This window comes from Sciurus vulgaris (assembly GCF_902686455.1).
Source record: "Sciurus vulgaris genome assembly, chromosome: 10".
Taxonomy (NCBI): Eukaryota; Metazoa; Chordata; class Mammalia; order Rodentia; family Sciuridae; genus Sciurus; species Sciurus vulgaris.
In genome coordinates, this window is record NC_136470.1 from 73,763,019 (window position 1) to 73,780,810 (window position 17,792).

Below are 17,792 nucleotides of genomic sequence, written 5' to 3' on the forward strand. Positions count from 1 at the left end.
TGATTTTAATTCAAAGTCTCATTTGAGGTCCTTTTAAGGCTTTTGGTGGGGGAGGTGCATCTTTTGAACTTGAAGGGCCCCTTTCAGCTTCCTCTGAGATGCACAGACCACTGTCCCCCTCCTGTTCCATGCATTCCTCCAAACAGACCAGACAGACCCTCCTTTTAAATCTAGATTCTCACCCATGGCATCAGACACCTCGTTTGTACTGCATAACTCATAACAAGCTTGAACCTTCATTTGGTTTGTGGGCAAGAGGCCTGCAAGTTCAAGCATCATCCGTTCTCTCCTTATTCTTCACCAGGGGCACTGAGCAAGCCCCTCATACTGACAACCCCACCTCACAAAAGGTAGAGATGCTTGTCCTACTGAAGGCCAGCAGGACACCAGATAGGTATATAGCCAGACAGAAGAGGTGAGGTGAACAGTCAGCCTTCCAGGAAATCTGGCCTAGACTGCTAATGCTGTACGCACAGCAAGCCAAGAGCTGAGATGCAGCTGTGTGAATGGGACAGGGAAGTGCAGATGCTGCCAGACTCACCTCAGGCACCTCAGGCACTAGGAACAGGAAGGAACAGTTAGGGACAATGTTATGAAATGCTCAGTACAATTTCCACACACCCCAGGCAACTCAGTGGGAGGCTGGTAGATGCAGAAGTTTCGTGGATCTACATCTTCCTCAGATGCCATGAATTAATGGGATATGAGCAGCATCCAGCCATCACCACTACCACTCATCTCTAGATCAACGACATGTGGGTGTTAAACTCTTACCTTGTAGATGCCCATTAACTAATTTGCTAAGCTCCCAGTGATTTTCAGCTTTCTCCCTTGGGTACTTTTTGCTTTCTGGGATTATCCTCCCTCCCCTCTACAAAATTGGGCATATCTAGGTCTCTGCATCTGGTATTAAATTACAACTTATGATTCTTTTTCAAAAATAAATAAAAATAAATAGGCCAATAAAAACTCTTGAACTAAAAGTCTTTGCTATTATTCATCTTTTCAGGGTTTCGGGTTTTATTTTTAGATTTTACTGTTTAAAGATTTCTTACAAAATTTTTAAGCATGGCAGGGTATCCCAAGACCTCAACATCTGGTCATAAGTTACTTGCAGAACTGTAGCATAGTTTTCTTTCTTTTGAAAAATAATTAATCTGAGATGGCTTTAATGGATAGCAAATGAACAAAAACAGCTTTAATCTTGACATAGTTTTAGCAGTAAGATTGGGCTTTATCAGGTCTCATGATCAGGGATCATCTGGAAAAGTTTAGTAATTAGGTTCCAAGGAAAACTCCAGGGGATGAACCCTTGGCCTGTGAGCTTATTACCAGCTTGAACTCTGTGGGGCTGACCCTCATCCCACGCCTGGAGTATTCTTTGTAGAGGCCTCTCAACTGCTGGTCCTGCTTTCCCCAAGATGGTCTTCCACCACTTCAAAGCCCCCACAAGTGTCATAACCAGAAACTATTCCTGTACTTTTCTATGACACAAGGGGTCCTCTGATCTCACATGTCCATGTAAGAGACAGGACAGGACCCATACTTCTTCCAGTCTCCAGAAAACTCATCTCCTTCCATGAATAGATTAATTCCCATTTTGTCCAATCTGAGGGGTTGCTTTGCAGAGAAGGAAGAAGAGAATTCTAGTGTTGCATCAATCAATAAATATTCAATGATCCTTCAGATCAGAGTCATATAACCTCATTTAAGGGGCCAAAACTTTCTTATGTCAGGAATCTGACTCTTTTTTGTATACTTTCCTACTCCTTCCATCTGTCTTTTCTGCCACCCAACCATTCTACCAAGAATTGGAACATCACCAGGCTCTTCTACCCAAACTAAGACTAGTCTTGTCCTTTCTTATCAGCACTGTCTCCATAAACCCTCGATGGACAACTTCAAAAAAGTAGAAATGGTATCACCTCAGGCCTCGACTTCACACTGCAGAGCTATTCAAGTGAAGTGGTTAAGTCACAGTTCTGAGTGGCTTCTAGTACAAACGGTAGAGTAGTAAAATCATCCCTGGCCTCAATGAGGTTCCAGCCTCATGGGGAAGACAAGGCCCACAGCTGGACAAAACCAGCTGCACTGGCACAGTTGTTCAAGTCCTCCTTCTGCATGACTGCTGTGCTTACTCCCAAGGTGATAAAGTCCAGTCTCATGGCTTTATGTGCCAGCTACAGGCCAGGATTCCCAAATGCAACTCCCATCCCAGGCTCCCACTGAACTTCAAAACACCCAATTGCCTCTTGTCTCCCCTGGAAAGAAGGTACAGCAGAATCCCTCCATCTTCTCCAGTGCAATGGGCTCTTCCTGCAGCATTTCTCACATGGCAGAAAGCCCAACCCTCCACCCAAATGCTCAGGGTCAGGTGTCATCCTGTTCCTCTCTTTCTCACCCACTTTCTAACCAGTAGCTGGTAGTAACTGGTTCTACCTTCAATCTGATCTCACCTCCGCTGCCACTAGCCACCAAAGGACCAGACTGAGACTATAGTAGTCTGCTAGTGGCCTCTCTTCTCTCCCTCCTCCTCCTCTTCCCACCCTTCCAGGCAGTTCCCACACAGCAGTCAGATCTACTCAGCACCCTCCAGTGGCTGCCCACACCTGCAGAATAAAGCCCAACTCCCTCCCACGGCCTACGAGGCTGCCAATTGAGGAGCCACCGGGGTAGAAAGGAGGGAGGGAGAAAAAGAAGCCAAATCAGAGACAGACATGCTAAAGGGATGTGACATGGGAGCACCTGGGAAGAGCTCATTGTTCCAAAAACAGGCTGTGTGGAAAGAGGGAAGCATCCCAAAGATGATGATGGACAGCTTTTATCACCCAGCCCTGGCCTACTGCTTCAAACTCCACTCATGCTCCCAGCCTACACCAAGTTCACTCCCACTTCGGGACCTCTGCAACTGCTAGGCCCTCTGCCTGGCAAAAATCTTCCTCCAGATTCTCTCAAGGTTGCTCACTCACTTCATTCTGCACTCTGTTTACCTATGGCCTCCAGAGAGAGGCCTTTCTCCACTACTGGACCATTATAGGAAACAACCCTCTGCCCAATCTTTCTGCTTATGCTGCTCCGTTCTTCACTGAACATTCCTGCCTTCCTTTTCTACAAGAAAGAAAATTACATGAGAGCAGAAACCTTGCCTCATTCATTACTCAAAGAGGACTTGGTGAATAAATGGGTGCCAGGTCTGATAGAACTCCATGTCATGTTAACCACATGGATGGCAGTTATATTCTTTTCTGAGAACCAGAGACAAATTTCTCATAAAAACAATAGTACCAAAAGATGGTTATAGTATTGATCAGGGTCTCAATGCCCACCTTTTAAAGAGATCTGACCAAGTCAGGCAATGTAGCACCCTAATATTAGCTACTCAGGAGGCTGCGAGAATCACAAGTGTGAAGACAGCCTGGGCAACTTGAGACCCTGTCTCAAAATATAATAAAAAAGCCTAATGTAGCTCAGTGGTAGAACACCCCTCTGCCAGAGACTCCCCAGTACTGCCAGAGAGAGAGAGAGAGCAAGAGAGATGTTCAAATATCATATTTAATTATAAATTATATATCAAACAAGATAAAGCTCTTTAAAGTACATATGTTTTTCGACGGGGAATGTAGCTGAATGGTAGAGGGCTTGACTAGCATGCACAAAGTCCTAGTTTAATCCCAGCACTGCCAAAACTTTTTTTTTTTTTAATTAAAATTATCCCAGCATAGAGGCACATACTTGTAATTCCAGTCACTTGGGAGGCCTAGGTTGGAGGATCTCAAGTTCAAGGTCAGCCTGGGCAACTTAGCAAGACCCTTTCTCAAAATAAAAAATAAAAAGGAGAGTTGGGGTTGCAGAGCACCCCTGAGTTCAATCTCTAGTATCATACACATATAAAATTAAATTAAATTAAAAAATTAAATACATGTGCTTTCATGAGAAAGAGAACAGCCTTGAAGCATATATAAATATAGTTTGATGTGATATGGTATCACAACTGATTGTGCAAAGTTATTGTGTCCAAAGCAGAGATGAACCTCTTCATTATGGTCACAAAATTTAGACAGATTTTCACAGGTGTCTCTGAAGATACAAGTGGAGGAGACTAAAGGTCACCTGTCTCTTTAAGATACCTATCAAGAAATGTCTGTGACTTGCTAAGGGTTCTGCACTGCCTGGAGTAGCCCGTCAGCAGGAGCCCCTGCACTGGCAGGGTGGCTCCCAGACTTTGCTTCTGTTGCCCTGTTCCCTCCTTGAAGCAAGGAAAGAGGTGCTGGACAATTCCTGCACTCCCCTGAGCTGCTAGGTTTTTGTTGTTGTTGTTCTTGTTTTTTCAAAGTTGTTTTTATTCTGTTTTTCCTTTAAATTTTCTTTTGGATGTTGATGGACCTTTATTGTATTCATTTATTTATATGTGGTACTGAGATCGAACCCAGTGCCTCACACATGCTAGGCACTCGGTCCACCACGACCCCAGCCCTAGCTGCTAGGTTTTACAGCTGAAGGCATTTGCATATATGTACTTCTTTTCCTCGTTGCAAATTTCCCTGTCACAAGCATAAGCTGGTGACTGAACAGAGAGGGTACTGCATGGCCCATGCGTTGGTACCATAGCACCACCTTCATTCTGATTTTAGCCACGACAAACCTGCCTTTTCAGTGAAAAAGAAATTGCACTGATCTTCCCTTCCTTTGACCTTCTACCTCAGTTGCTCCAATGTCACAAAGGCTTAAGGTTTTCCTTTAGAGGAACCCTTTCTCCAGTATGCAGTGCTAGCTTTGGTCCAGCCCTCTCCTGCCACAGGGTTCTAAAATGAAGCCCCCACCCTAGCCACTTGAGCTGTATTTTCCTCCAGGCCACAGTGGGATGCTGCTTTTTCTTCTTTATCATCACTTTAGAGTCCAACTTCACAATCATGTTTAAAAATTCTTTTAACTTCACAGGATTTATGTCCTTAACAAAAGAACAGAACCTACACACTAAGTTTGTGTTTCGAAGTAGTCTAAGAAGCTGTTCTCTCACATCAGTGATGGGGCCACAGTTGAAAGCAGGTTTAGAATCATGGGGGAAATACCTAGCATTATTACTGGGTTTTTTTTTTTGTTTTTGTTGGTATTGTTTTAAATCACAAGCCATACTTCCTTTTACTAATTCCCATCTCTCCTTCTCACTTTCTTGGCTTTACTGTCTTTTTTGCAGTGACAGAGAACAGAGTCCCTTGGCTGGCACTGGCCAAGGACTCCTGGAGTCCTGTAACAGTGAGACCCTAAGAAGGGGGTGAGGAGGGCAAAGGGGAACCATTCGCCTTCCTCACTAGCAAAAACTACAAAAAGCAATGGAAATATTCCTCCTAAATACACATATGAAATCTCAAAGATGACCCTCCATTTGTGAAAGGTCATTTAGACTATTTGCCAACATACAGCTGCCCAAAGAAGGTGCCATCTTCACTCAACAGGCTCACTCTATGTCTGTTATCACAGAAACTCCTCACTGGACAGAAGGAGACGATGGCAGCCATGAAGCAGTGCCTATGGGAGCTCTTGGCCACAACCTGGAAGAACTAAGCCCCAAGGAACCAGCTATAGTTATGGGCCCAAACAACAGGGTTCTGCCTGTGCTCCAACCCCAAGGAAGCCTGCTCTGAGTTCATCAGAGCAGCAGGAGAGAAGTTTCCTCAGTGTGGAAGGATGGAGGACCGTAGTCTAACAGTGTGAACAGTCTGGAGCAGAGACCAGGGCACCCAAAAGGCATTTAATCTTTTTCCTGCCAGGCCCAGTAGTTGTTCCCACTAATTTCACCAGTTCTAGAACTCTGACCAGCTAAGCCGAGGTCAACAGATAATGCTACAGCATACTGCCTTCACCCTTACCTCCCTGGGCAGCTGGACAGGTGGCATATGACCTTGAGGGCACTGATCTCTCCTGGGTGCCAAAGAAGACACACAACCTCCCCCTCTGCAAACTCCCCAGGGTGCTCAAAGGAAGAATGGTCGACAGCAGAACTTAAACTCCCACTCACCAACGTCTTCTCTGCTGTTTGTTGTGGCAACTGGGTTGGGAGGCCAGGAAAGTCTGCTTCCTGTCCTGGAGACTGCTTCCCTGGGGTTCAGGGAGCAGGGAGACTGCTTTAAACTGCAGCGGAGGCAGCGACTCAGGAGCCACCTGGGTGGGAAGGAAGGCAGAAGGAAATGAGGAAAGGAAAGCCAAACTGAGCAGACATGCAAAAGGGATGTGGGAGCGGCCAGGAGGAGCACATTGTTCCTGAAATAGGCTGTGTGGAAACAGGGAAACATCCCAAAGGTGATAATAGCTGGCGGTGGGGGTGGTATAGGTTTGGAGTTCCAGAACAATAGTTACAAGGAGAACCAGAATGAGACGCTTTTATCCTCCACTGAGGACAGACACACAATTGAGGAGGGCAGGGCTCAGGTTAGGTGGGAGAGTCTGGGGAGTGGCCCTGGCAGCGGGGAGGGAGGAAGCCCCTGGGAACCACCTGGGAACTAGCTCCGGTCATGGTCAAGGGAAGAAGGGACTGAAAAGGCAGGAAGAAAATACCCACATCTGGGAGAGGACTGTCCTCAGAGATGAGTGACCCTCCACCCTCACTGTCCCCAGGGCTGAGCTCTTGTTCTGTTTCCCACACTACGGCAGCCCACAGGGTCCACCCACTCTATCCAGTCTCATCTCCTGAGTTCCCTTTCTCCCTTCAGACTCTTCTGTTTCCTTCTGGAGGCGAATCTCACTTCTTAAGGGGGAAACAAACAACTGCAATAAACAGTAAAATCAGGGCTGGGTCTATAGCTCAGTGGCAGAGCACCTGCCTAGCATGTGTGAGGCACTGGGTTCGATCCTTAGCACCACATAAAGATAAATAAATAAATAAACAAACTTTTAAAAAGACTAACTTCAAAAAAAAAAAAAAAAAAAACAAAAAATTAGTAAAAACATTTTCTCATAGGAACAAATGACTTGTTTCTGAGCATTTGAGCAAGTATGGCTTGTTTCTACCCTTCCAGAAGGCGTGCTGATTTGTGAAGCACAAAGGAAATCCAACTCTCACAATGGCATTTCAGCAAGAAGACTTTCAGAATGAAAGGTCCTCACAGGATCCCTTAATAAATCACACAGGAGACCGAGAGGGTAGACTCTCTTGGCTCAGGGTGGTGGCCTCCCTTCACACTTTGAGGCATACTTTGAAGAGGAACTGGAAGTGACTGGGCTCTCAGTGGAGGGGTGGGATGGAATGAAATTACTCCACTACAGTACACGGCCTAGATACTTTTCCACCTGGCAGTGACAGCAGAAGGCTAATCCCAGGAGCACCAGCCCTGTATGTACCCAGTGGCTCCCTGGAATCTATCTGGCTACAGGACCAAGTGGGAGCTGAAGCAGGATGGGTACTTATATAAGGAAGATTTCTGCTTCTTCTGGGCTATTCTAGATAGTCCCAGTGGGGCTTCTCTTGGCCTTGAAGACGAAGGTCAAATTCGGTCCATCTGTTGCCACTCTCTTCAATGATTCTCCGCTCCTGGTGAGGGCTCTTAGTTCCCTGACCTGTTTCCACCTCCAACACGAGTACACCTGGCACCTCATCCACTACACTTCCACATCCGGCCAGTCAGAGATGCTGCCTGGCCTTTGGCTCCTCATACCCTCAGACCACAACCCTACTACAGGCCCACTCGAGGCATGTGGGAGCTCTGCCACTCCCATTCTTTGAGTCAGAATTAGGCAACTCCTGGCTATAATCATTTCATAACTTTCCTGTCATTCACGAGAAAACACAAAACCACTAATTATTTGAAAATTATAACTGTATAAAAGTTGATCAAATACGTAAAATGGTTTTCTATGCTAATTTTGCAACCCTTTCAAGCATTACATCTAGCCCCAAGATCTCTGACACTAAGGGCAAACAAAAGAACAGCGTGGGTCGTCTGATTCTTCTGATCCAACAAGGATACAAAGCCTCTTCATCAGGAAACAGTCACCCAGTGCTAAGATCCAAAGACCGCTCTACAAAGGGGGAACTGAACATCACAATGGACAATTCCACTCACTGGGTTTTCAGAAAGAAATATTCACTGTTTGATCCCCTTTTAAAGTCAAAATTTGAAAACAGAATTGAAAATATTAGAACATGATGGAAGGAAATGGTTTGGGCAAGGGTCTCATAGCTTAATACAAATCTTGTGGTTCTCAGTCGAAACTTGTCCTGCCCTCACTACCCATCCTGTAGGGGTCAGAGGGCACTGGGATATGTGGTGGGACTGACTGTCATAATGATTTGAGGACAGAGTGAAGGGGGCTCAATGACCTACATTAAACAGAATGTTCATTTTGAAGAACTGTCTTTCCTAAAATGCTAATAATGCCCCTGCAAAGAAACACTGGGAGAGGAATCAGTAATTCGCATGACTCTTTCAATGCCTCCTCTTAAATACCAATTAAGCCTTCACAGGGAGTTGACAGTAGTCACCACAAGAATGTCTGCTTGAGAAGTATAGATGAGGGTGCCAGGTTTCTGATGTGTCGGCCCTGCTAATGATAAAGTGCATATTGTCTCAGGAGGAGGAAAAAGCCCGACAGGCATTGCTGGCTGGACAGAAAGCTAAACGAAGGTGTGCGATAGACATGCCCATGGTAAGACACACACTGCTTCTGACTTTTATTTATTCATAGGTCAAAATGAGAGCCCAGCTGCACATCGACACATCACAGGAGAAACTATTTTTGTCTGGAGCAATGGTTCTCAAAGTGCGATACCCAATTAGTGTTACCTGGGAACATTTTAGACAAGCAGATTTGTGGGACCACATCAGATCTGCTAAATCAGAAACTGGGGGTGGGGCCTGCCATCTGTGTACTCTCTAGGTGACTCTGATGCAGGTTTACATTTGAGAACCTTTGGTCTAGAAAGTCTGGAGCTAAATATGGCAATCAGTCACAAGAGATATTTTAGAAATGCTGCCTCACCCTTCTGTAGTTTCTATTCAACTCTGAGAGGGAGATATTGCCACAGGTAATGATCTGGAGTGTAGGGCACGAAGAGGGAGGAACTAAGAGATGAGATATGGGGCAAAGGCTAAATTATTAGGGGCCAATCTAAATCTCAAGTTTGATTAATCAAAGGATTAATGTTTTAATCCAACTTCTACTTCTCTCTGAATAGACAATGCTTTGATATGGTTCAAAACTAAAAAGACACACAAGGTTATACATCCACTCCTGCTCCTTGGTAACCAATGACAATGTTCCAGAGTCAACCATGTCATCAGTGTCTTCTAGAGATACAGTATGAAAAGATACATTTTTATCTCTACTTTTTCAAAATATAAACGATAATATGTTATCATTTGGACAGAAAGCTGAACTGTTCTACGGCTTGCTTTTTTCACTTAATATAGCTGGGGGGAGGGTTATTGCATACCAGAAACATCTAGAACTGCCCAGTAGAGTTCTAAATATTTAGACACATTCAACAGCCCAGAGCATGAGCATGTTCCCTGAAGAGAAGGAGCCTCTGCTAGACTATCATGTTATGCTTGTGAATTTCTTAGTGAACCTTCCGTACAGAAGCTGTTCTCAAATTCTCAGTTTGGAGAACTCTCCATAGGCCTCACTTGTATGGTGTTTCATAACAGAAAATGTAATATGAAAATTCTCAGCTAGGTCATTAAAAATCCAACAGTAACACTGCCAGATAACTCCAGCACCAAGTGACCCATGCATCCTAGGACACACGGGAGGGAGGAGCCTGAACACTCAGCAAGAAGTGAAAGCAAGGAAATGAACTAGCACTTTTTTTATCTGTAAGACTAATAACTACAACCAATGTTTTTTCCTAGTATAATCACAGAATTGTGCATCCAACATCTCAATGTAATTTCAGAACACCTTTATCGCTTGCAAAAGAAATGGTGTACTCATTCACAGTTGCTCCATAACCTCCAAAGTCCCCTAACTCTAGGCAACCACCAGTCTGCTTTCTGTTTTTATGGCTGAAGGATGCCTTCAACAGACATTATCCAAACTGGGGGAAGGGGGGGAGAGAGAGAAAGCAATAAAAGAATAAGGGAAGAAACAAAGCATCAAAGAGCTATAGGATAATATCAAAAGATCTTACATCCATGTAACTGGAATCTCAATAACAGAAGAAACAGAGAATATGGCAGATAAAGTATTTAAAGAAATCATGACCAGGAATCTTATAAAAGAAATTACATCCAACCACAGATCCAAGAAGCTCAGAGAACTCTAAAAAGTCTAGATAGGAAACAAACACCAAGGCACATCATATTCCAACTACTGAAAAATCAAACAAGGAACATTGTAAAAGGAGTCAGAAGGGGAGGGGAAACATTACATACAGAGGAAGAAAGATAAGCATGAAGGCACACTCCTCATCTGAAATAACACAAATCAAGAAAAAAATGACATCTTAAAAGTGCCAGAAGAAAAAATATTGTCAATTCAGAATTCTGTACTCATGAAAATATCTCTCAAAACAAAAGAGAAATAAACATATTTAAAAATAAGTGAAAACATAAGAAAATGTATTACCAAGAGACTTTCAATACAAGAGCTGTTAGAAGTTCTTCAGGGGCTGGGGATGGGGCTCAGTGGTAGAGCGCTGGCCTAGCACTCCTGAGGCCCTGGGTTTGATCCTCAGCACCACATAAAAATAAAATAAAGGTACTGTGTTCACCTACAACTAAAAATTTTAAAAAAGAAGTTTTTCAGGCAGAAGAAATATGCTAGACAGAACATGGATCTAAACAAGTTCTCCAGAAATGGTTGAAATAAAGATAAGTGCTAAAGGCATTTAAAAAAAAAAATCTAATTATTCTAAAAGATAATTGACTGTAAAAAAAAAGTCATAATGTACTGTGGGTTTAGAATACATACAAGACAAATGCAGATTGACAACAATACAAAAGGTGGGAAGGAAGGATCTGGAATAGAATATTCCAAGGTTTTATGCTATACCTGAAGTGGTATAATACTATTTGAAGGTAGGCTGTGATGAATGGTATATGCTGAAAACACTAGAGCAAACACTACATTTTAAGAAAGAAGTATAAATAATAAGTCAATGGTAGGCAAAATGAAATAATAAAAATTCTCAGTGAATACAAAGATATGCAGAAAAAGAAAACAAAAGGAAAAAAGAAGAGATTGAACAAAAAATATGGATGACAGATTTTAATCTGACCATATCAATAATTACATTAAACAAAAATGGTCTTCCAACATTAAATAAAGATTATCAGATGGGATTAAAAAAGCAAGACTCAATTATATGCTGCCCATAGGAAGGCCAGTTTGGACAGCAATACATTAAAAATAAAAGGATGGAGCTGGAACTGGGGCTCAGTGGTAGAGCACTTACCTGGCATGTGTGAGGCACTGGGTTCGGTCCTCAGCACCACATAAAAATAAATAAATAAAATAAAGGTACTGTGTCCATCTACAATTAAAAAACTTTAAAAAATAATAAAATAAAGGGATATAAAGGCATAAATGCAAATACTAAGCAAAAAAAAAAAAAAAACCAAAAACCCTAAAATGACTATATTACTTTTCAAAAAGTTCAAAATAAGGAATATCATCAAGAATACAGAATAATTTTATAATGATGAAAAGGTCAGTTCACTAAGAAAGAATAATGGTCCAAGGGCTGGGGTTGTGGCTCAGTGCTGGAGTACTTGCCTAGCATAAGTGAGGCCCTGGGTTTGATACTCAGCACCACATAAAAATAAAACAAAGGTATTGTGTCTGCCTACAACTAAAAAATGTGTTAAAAAAAAGAAAGAATAATAGTCCAAATATGGATGCATTTAACACAGATCTCCAAATACATGTGTATTATTGAAAAACTCTTAGAACTGAAAACAAAACTAGGAAAATGCACAATTGTAGTTAGAAGTTTCTGTGTTGGTATTTGATGAAACAAATGCACAGAAAGTAAGCAAGATATAGAAGGGCTGGACCAATTCTTGACCAACCTGACTGACTTGACACTCCATCCACCAACGCAGAATATACATTCCTTTCAAGTGCACATGTAACATGCATCAAGATAAAAAAGGTTCTGGGCCACTAAACAAAGTTGAATTAAAATAAAAGTAAAGTAACAGAAATGTTTTCTAATCAATGAAATTAAACCAAAAAGAGGTTATCTGAAAAATTTCTAAAATGTTTGAAGATTAAACAACATAATCTTAAACAACTCATAGTTCAAAATAAGAAGCTGCAAAGAACACTAGAAAATATTTTAAATTGAATGAATGTGAAAACACGACATATTCGATTTTAGGGTTGCAATGAAAGCTTAGAAGGAAATTTATAGCCTTAAATGCTTATATTAGTAAATAAGTAAAATCTCAAACAATGATCTAAGGTTCCACTTCAGAAAACTAGAAGGAAAAAAAGCAAATTACATCCAAGTCAATCAGAAGGAAGGAAATAATAAAGATAAAAGCAGAAGTCAATGAAACTGAAAAAAGAAAATCTATAAAACCAGAAATTGTCCTTTGAAAAGATCAATAAAATTGATGAGCTTATAGTCAGGCTGTTCAGGAACAAAAAAAAGAAAAAAAAAAAAAGAGGAACAGAGAGACAGAGAGACAAAGACCAGAGAGAGAACACAAATTACAAATCTCAGGAATGAAAGAGGGGACATTATTACAGCTCCTACAGACATTGAAAAGATAGTAGTAGTCCTCATCTGTCCCTGGAAACCTCAAATAATATCAAACCTTATATACACTGGTTTTTTTTCTATGCATATTTCTGATAAAGTTTAATTTATAATTAAGCATAAGTAAGAAATTAACAAAAATAACAAAACTGTATCAAACTAAAAGATAAATTTTATTTTTAAATAATAAAAGAACTGTAAAAATGTTTGCATGTTAAAGCTATTATTAAGTAAAATAAAGGTTTCTTGAACACAAGCACTATGATACTGGGACAGTCAATATGGCAACTGAGATGTCTGCTAAATGACTAATGGGTGGGTAGTATATACAGCATGGATATGCTAGACAAAGGGACAGAGTTGGATGGTACAATTTCATCATGCTACTCAGAACAGTGCACAATTTAAAACTTACAAATGGTTTGTTTCTGGAATTTTTCATTTAGTATTTTTGGAACTGTGGTTGACCTCAGGCATTTGAATCCATGAAAAGCGAAACCACAGATAAAGGGGAACTACTGTATTATGAATGATCCTATGCCCATAAATTTGATGATTTAAATAAAATAGACAAATTCCTTGAAGGACACAAACTACCAAAATTCACACAAGAAATATACCTGAATTAAAAGAAATTTTATGAGGTTAACATTAATTGGTATGAAAATCATATAAAGATATTATAAGAAAAAAAAAAATACAAAAATCCTCAAAATAGGAATTAGGGTTGTGGCTCAGTGGTAGAGCACTCGCCTAGCATGTGTGGGGCCCTGGTTCAATCCTCAGCACCACATAAAAATAAAATAAAGGAGTTGTGTCCACCTATAACCAAAATATTTTTTAAAATCCTCAAAATATTAGCAAATCAAATTCAGCAATATAAGAAAAATACATTATTAATATGTAGGCCTACTTTGACATTTGGAAATCAATGTAATTCATAATACAACTTGTTATCAAGTAAAAATTATTTCACTTGTTCTTAGTTGACTTAAAAATCGCTAATTTTGGAGGTCACACATTGGGGTGATACATTATTGGTCCCCCACTAGCTTTGCTGTAGATAACACCTCTGACATGTGGGTTATGGTAGTAACGTAGTAACAGTAACCTAGATTACTCCTCAGGGACCCTAAGGCCACTTTTGCTGAAAACACTATTCACTTGTGACTACAGCTGCCCCATGGGAGATAGAAAGGCTTGGCATCTCTGTCTTCATATTGGGTCTGTCTCCTTTGACTTTTGGTTAAATTATACTCAGATCTGCAATGTAGACCTATTGAAGATTTGAGAGATGTTTTCCAAAACTATAATATAGGAACTTGACCTTGACTTGCTGTGTGTGTGTGTGTGTGTGTCTGTTTCTCTCTCTCTCCCTCTCTCTTTCTCTCTCTCTCTCTCTCTCTCCCTCTCTCTTTCTCTCTCTCTCTCTCTCTCTCTCTCTCTCATTCTCCCTTCAAGGATAAAGACACCAGTCATCATGACCAGAAACACTAGACCATGAATGGAATAAAAGGAGGTAGCACTCATGTTCCCAGAAAAGACATGAAAATTCAATAGAAATCTGCTGACATGAAACCAGGTCTGTATTAAATGTGTCCAATTCTCTATTATGATTCTATGACATGTTTGAAGTCTCTACCATGTGTCTACCATTTATGTCCCCTCTTCTAATATTGTAATAGAGAATAGGTTACATGTAAGTAGATTTCTATTGAATAAAAGAAGAGCTTCACAATTCAGGCCTTGGGGCTAAGGCAGTTGCTTCCCATTTGAGGCAGTGGATTATTAAAATTGCAAGTGTTCAAAAGACCCTGGATAACTTTCTGTCAAGGATTCTGTAAGAGACCTCCTACCTCAGATGAATATGAACCTGATGACATTCAAAGTTAGTGCTAAGAAAGAGTAGGAAAAAAAATCCAGGGCTGAGGAGATAACTCAGTCGGTAGAGTGCTTGCCTTGCAAGCAGAAGGCCCTGGGTTCAATCCTCAGCACCAAAAAAAAAAAAAAAAAAAAAAAAAAATCCAGTTGTTTACCTCATGTTTATTAAGGGCAAGGTAAGGAAGTAAGAGATTTACCTATATTTTTAAAATCTTAATGCTTATCTTTACGTAGTTTCCACTGATAATTTAGTAGAGATGTATACATATTCCTATAGTACACAACATAAAAGTGTGTCTTCCTATATATCTCTCTCCCTAAAAAGGTTAAGTGATAGCTTAGTCCTTGCCTCATTAACATCTTCAACCATTTGTTTTCTGTCCATTCTTTTCTCTCTGCTCCAGACAGACTCTCTTAAAGACCCAAAATTAGACCTACTGCTCTTCCCAAACTATTTCTAGCCTTCCTTTCTACCTGCGTTTCCAATGAGTCATCAACACCTCCTGCCACAATTTCCTTCCCACTCACTCCTTCTTTAAAGTCCTACAATCTGTCCAGTCCTTTTATGTACCATTCACACAATTAGAATGCTAGAGGTCAAGAAGGCTAAGAATATCATCAGGAGGTGAACATTTGTACTCAAAGAGTAATAAGACTAAATTGACACAAATCATCCAAATATCAACTAGGAAGTGTCTGGAGGAACCTGGGAAAGGAGAACTCACATTTATTAGACATCTTCTACTACACTGTTGTAGTAGATTATCTCCCATAACAACCATCAAAAATTCTTCCATTACTGTACATTCATGTCCCATTAATCCAAAATTATTAGAAATCACAATAAATATAAGTGGACCAAATTCATCAAAGACAGATTATATATATATATATATGCATATTTTGTGAATAGTATATAAAATATCTATCTATATCAATATATCCTAATTATATACTGTTAACAAGATGAACCTAAAATATTAATAGATATTGAAAGAAGTAACTGGGGAAAATGCCTGGCAAAAACCAACAATAAAACAATGGAAACAGATTAATTACTATCAGAAAAAATGGACTTTAATGTAGTTAAAAAATTATGTAGAATTACTACATAATGATTACAGGAGTAAAATAAAGATGTAGAGACTATCCCTTGCATTGATTTTAGTTACAGGGACCCAGTAACAGCAATCATAATATAACAGCTCAGAATCAGGCCAATTCTGCTCAATCTAATTCAATCTCACAATTATTTGTGTGAAAACTTCCATGTTTGTTACTATGGGTGGGGGGAGCTTGATCCAATAGACACATATGGAGCTCTATATTTGAGGATTAAAAAAATATGCATTATTTTTTAAGCACATAGGAAATATTTTAAAAAATTAACCAGTCAGGTGTGGCACATGCCTATAATCTATTACTCAGGAAGCTAAGGCAGGAGGATCACCAAGTTTGAAGCCAGTTTGGGCAATGACAACTTAGTAAAACCCTGTCTCAAAAATTGTAAATATAAATAAAAGAGCTGGGAAAGTAGCTTAATGATAGGGTGCCCCTGGGTACAATCCCCAGTACTAAAGAAAAAAGTTAACATGCAAGAGGCTATGAATGCAATTCTCAACAAATTCCAATCATATAGACAATATCAATAGACATGATCTACAGGTCTTGCTGGTATCCTCTACCAGTATCTCACCTCTCTGAAACTCCCTTATTCACTGTTGTACTTCTTCTTTTGACATAATATTGTGAACACTGTGTGCACTCATTCATTTATTTAGCACATGTTTATTAAACACTTAAATATCAGTCCTGTTTTAAGCCCAGAGGACACATTAATGAACAAAGCAAAACAGATGAAGATCCCTCTTTGGAGGGATTTATATTCTAGTCTCACATCTCTCACTAGACTGCAAGAAACTTAAGGCAAGATCATACCTAATACAGATTTGTCTGACTTTCAATATGCTGCTGGCACTGCTAAGACAGGACTTACACACTCTGTAACTGAGCACAGAGAGTTTCATGGGGATGGAAGCATGTTTTGGTATGCTATGAACATGGCTCATCAGGCAGGTATCTGGGATGAGAAATAATAAGAGAATATAGACACCCTTCATTACTCCACTGTCAGTAATTCATTAGCTCAAGTCTCAGAAGTCCATGGGTTAAGGCAGGCCAAAGTCTAGACACCAGATTGTCAAAGCAGAAAGGCAGAAGGCCAGATGAAGGTCAAAAGTACTGAAAGCAATTAAGTCAGACAGAATAAAAGAAACAATCATGTCTTTTAATATGTCTTTGCAAACTGAATTGCAGTTTAAAAAGGCCACATAAGCCAAGTGACTATGACAAGTGACCACATCCCACAGGTTAGCCTGGTTGAAAGGACTCTTATCCTTCCCTATGAGGTAGGAAGGAACAGCCAGGCCTGAGGACATCCCGACAAGGGACCAGGACACAAAAAGAGCACATGTGTAGCTTACTGCAAACAGCTCCATAATCGAACAGGAATGGGGGCAGAGTAGTTGGCTTTAGGGAGATTCTGCTAAGTTTCAGAATGGCAAGTTAATAGCATACCCAAGAAAGAAAACAGCCTAAGAAAGAGAGATGCCTTCAGTTTTTGACACAGGTTTAAATAACATCCAGTTCCCTCTTCAGGGAGGTGCCCCTGAAGCCACATCAGTCCAGGGAGAAAAAAAACAAAGTGAAGGCCCCACAGTCAGAGACAGGAAGGAGGGGAGCTATTCAAAACCCCTGCCCCTCTCCTCCATAGTACACAATAGCTGGGACCTCCAGTGGACAATCATGGCCCCAGCAGAACCCCTTTGACCTGGTGTTTTCTGGTTTTTAAGTCTCCGTTTGAGCACTGTCACTATGGCAACAAGGCTGGGATGCTCTGCTCTATGTGAGGGGCTTATCCCTCCAAATATGCTTCTTGAGTCAGCAACAAAGGAATTCGCTGAACCTCAACTAATCTCATATTCTCCTGGGAGACCTCTCTCAAAAGGCACTTTCCTTCCTTGCTCTCACGAACGTCCCAGGTTACACTTTGTGTTTTAGCTCACGGTCGGTCACATTTAGGTAGTGATCTAGGTGGTTTTTTACACACACATCTGGGCCAAGCTTTGAGGAGTAGGGGATCATTTATGAATGCTAGAAATTTCTAACTAGAGCCAATGAAGCACCATCACTTCACTAAAGTCCATTACTA

General features: G+C 40.8%; 1 protein-coding gene across 5 annotated transcripts in view; it reads right to left on the reverse strand.

Annotated features, from left to right (window-relative positions):
- LOC306670615 (myosin light chain kinase, smooth muscle-like) overlaps positions 1-17,792 on the reverse strand; it is a 125,874-nt gene that overhangs the window by 85,872 nt on the left and 22,210 nt on the right. For 2 of the 5 annotated variants that reach the window (XM_079155360.1, XM_079155361.1), the window contains exons 2-3: positions 6,017-6,159; positions 3,733-3,809 (exon numbers count right to left, since the gene is read on the reverse strand). The exons of 1 other annotated variant lie outside the window; for it this stretch is intronic. The gene's annotated coding sequence lies outside the window, so the exon portion shown is untranslated. The remainder of the gene's footprint in view (positions 1-3,732; positions 3,810-6,016; positions 6,160-17,792) is intronic. 2 more of the 5 variants (XM_079155362.1, XM_079155363.1) reach the window with 2 other exon arrangements.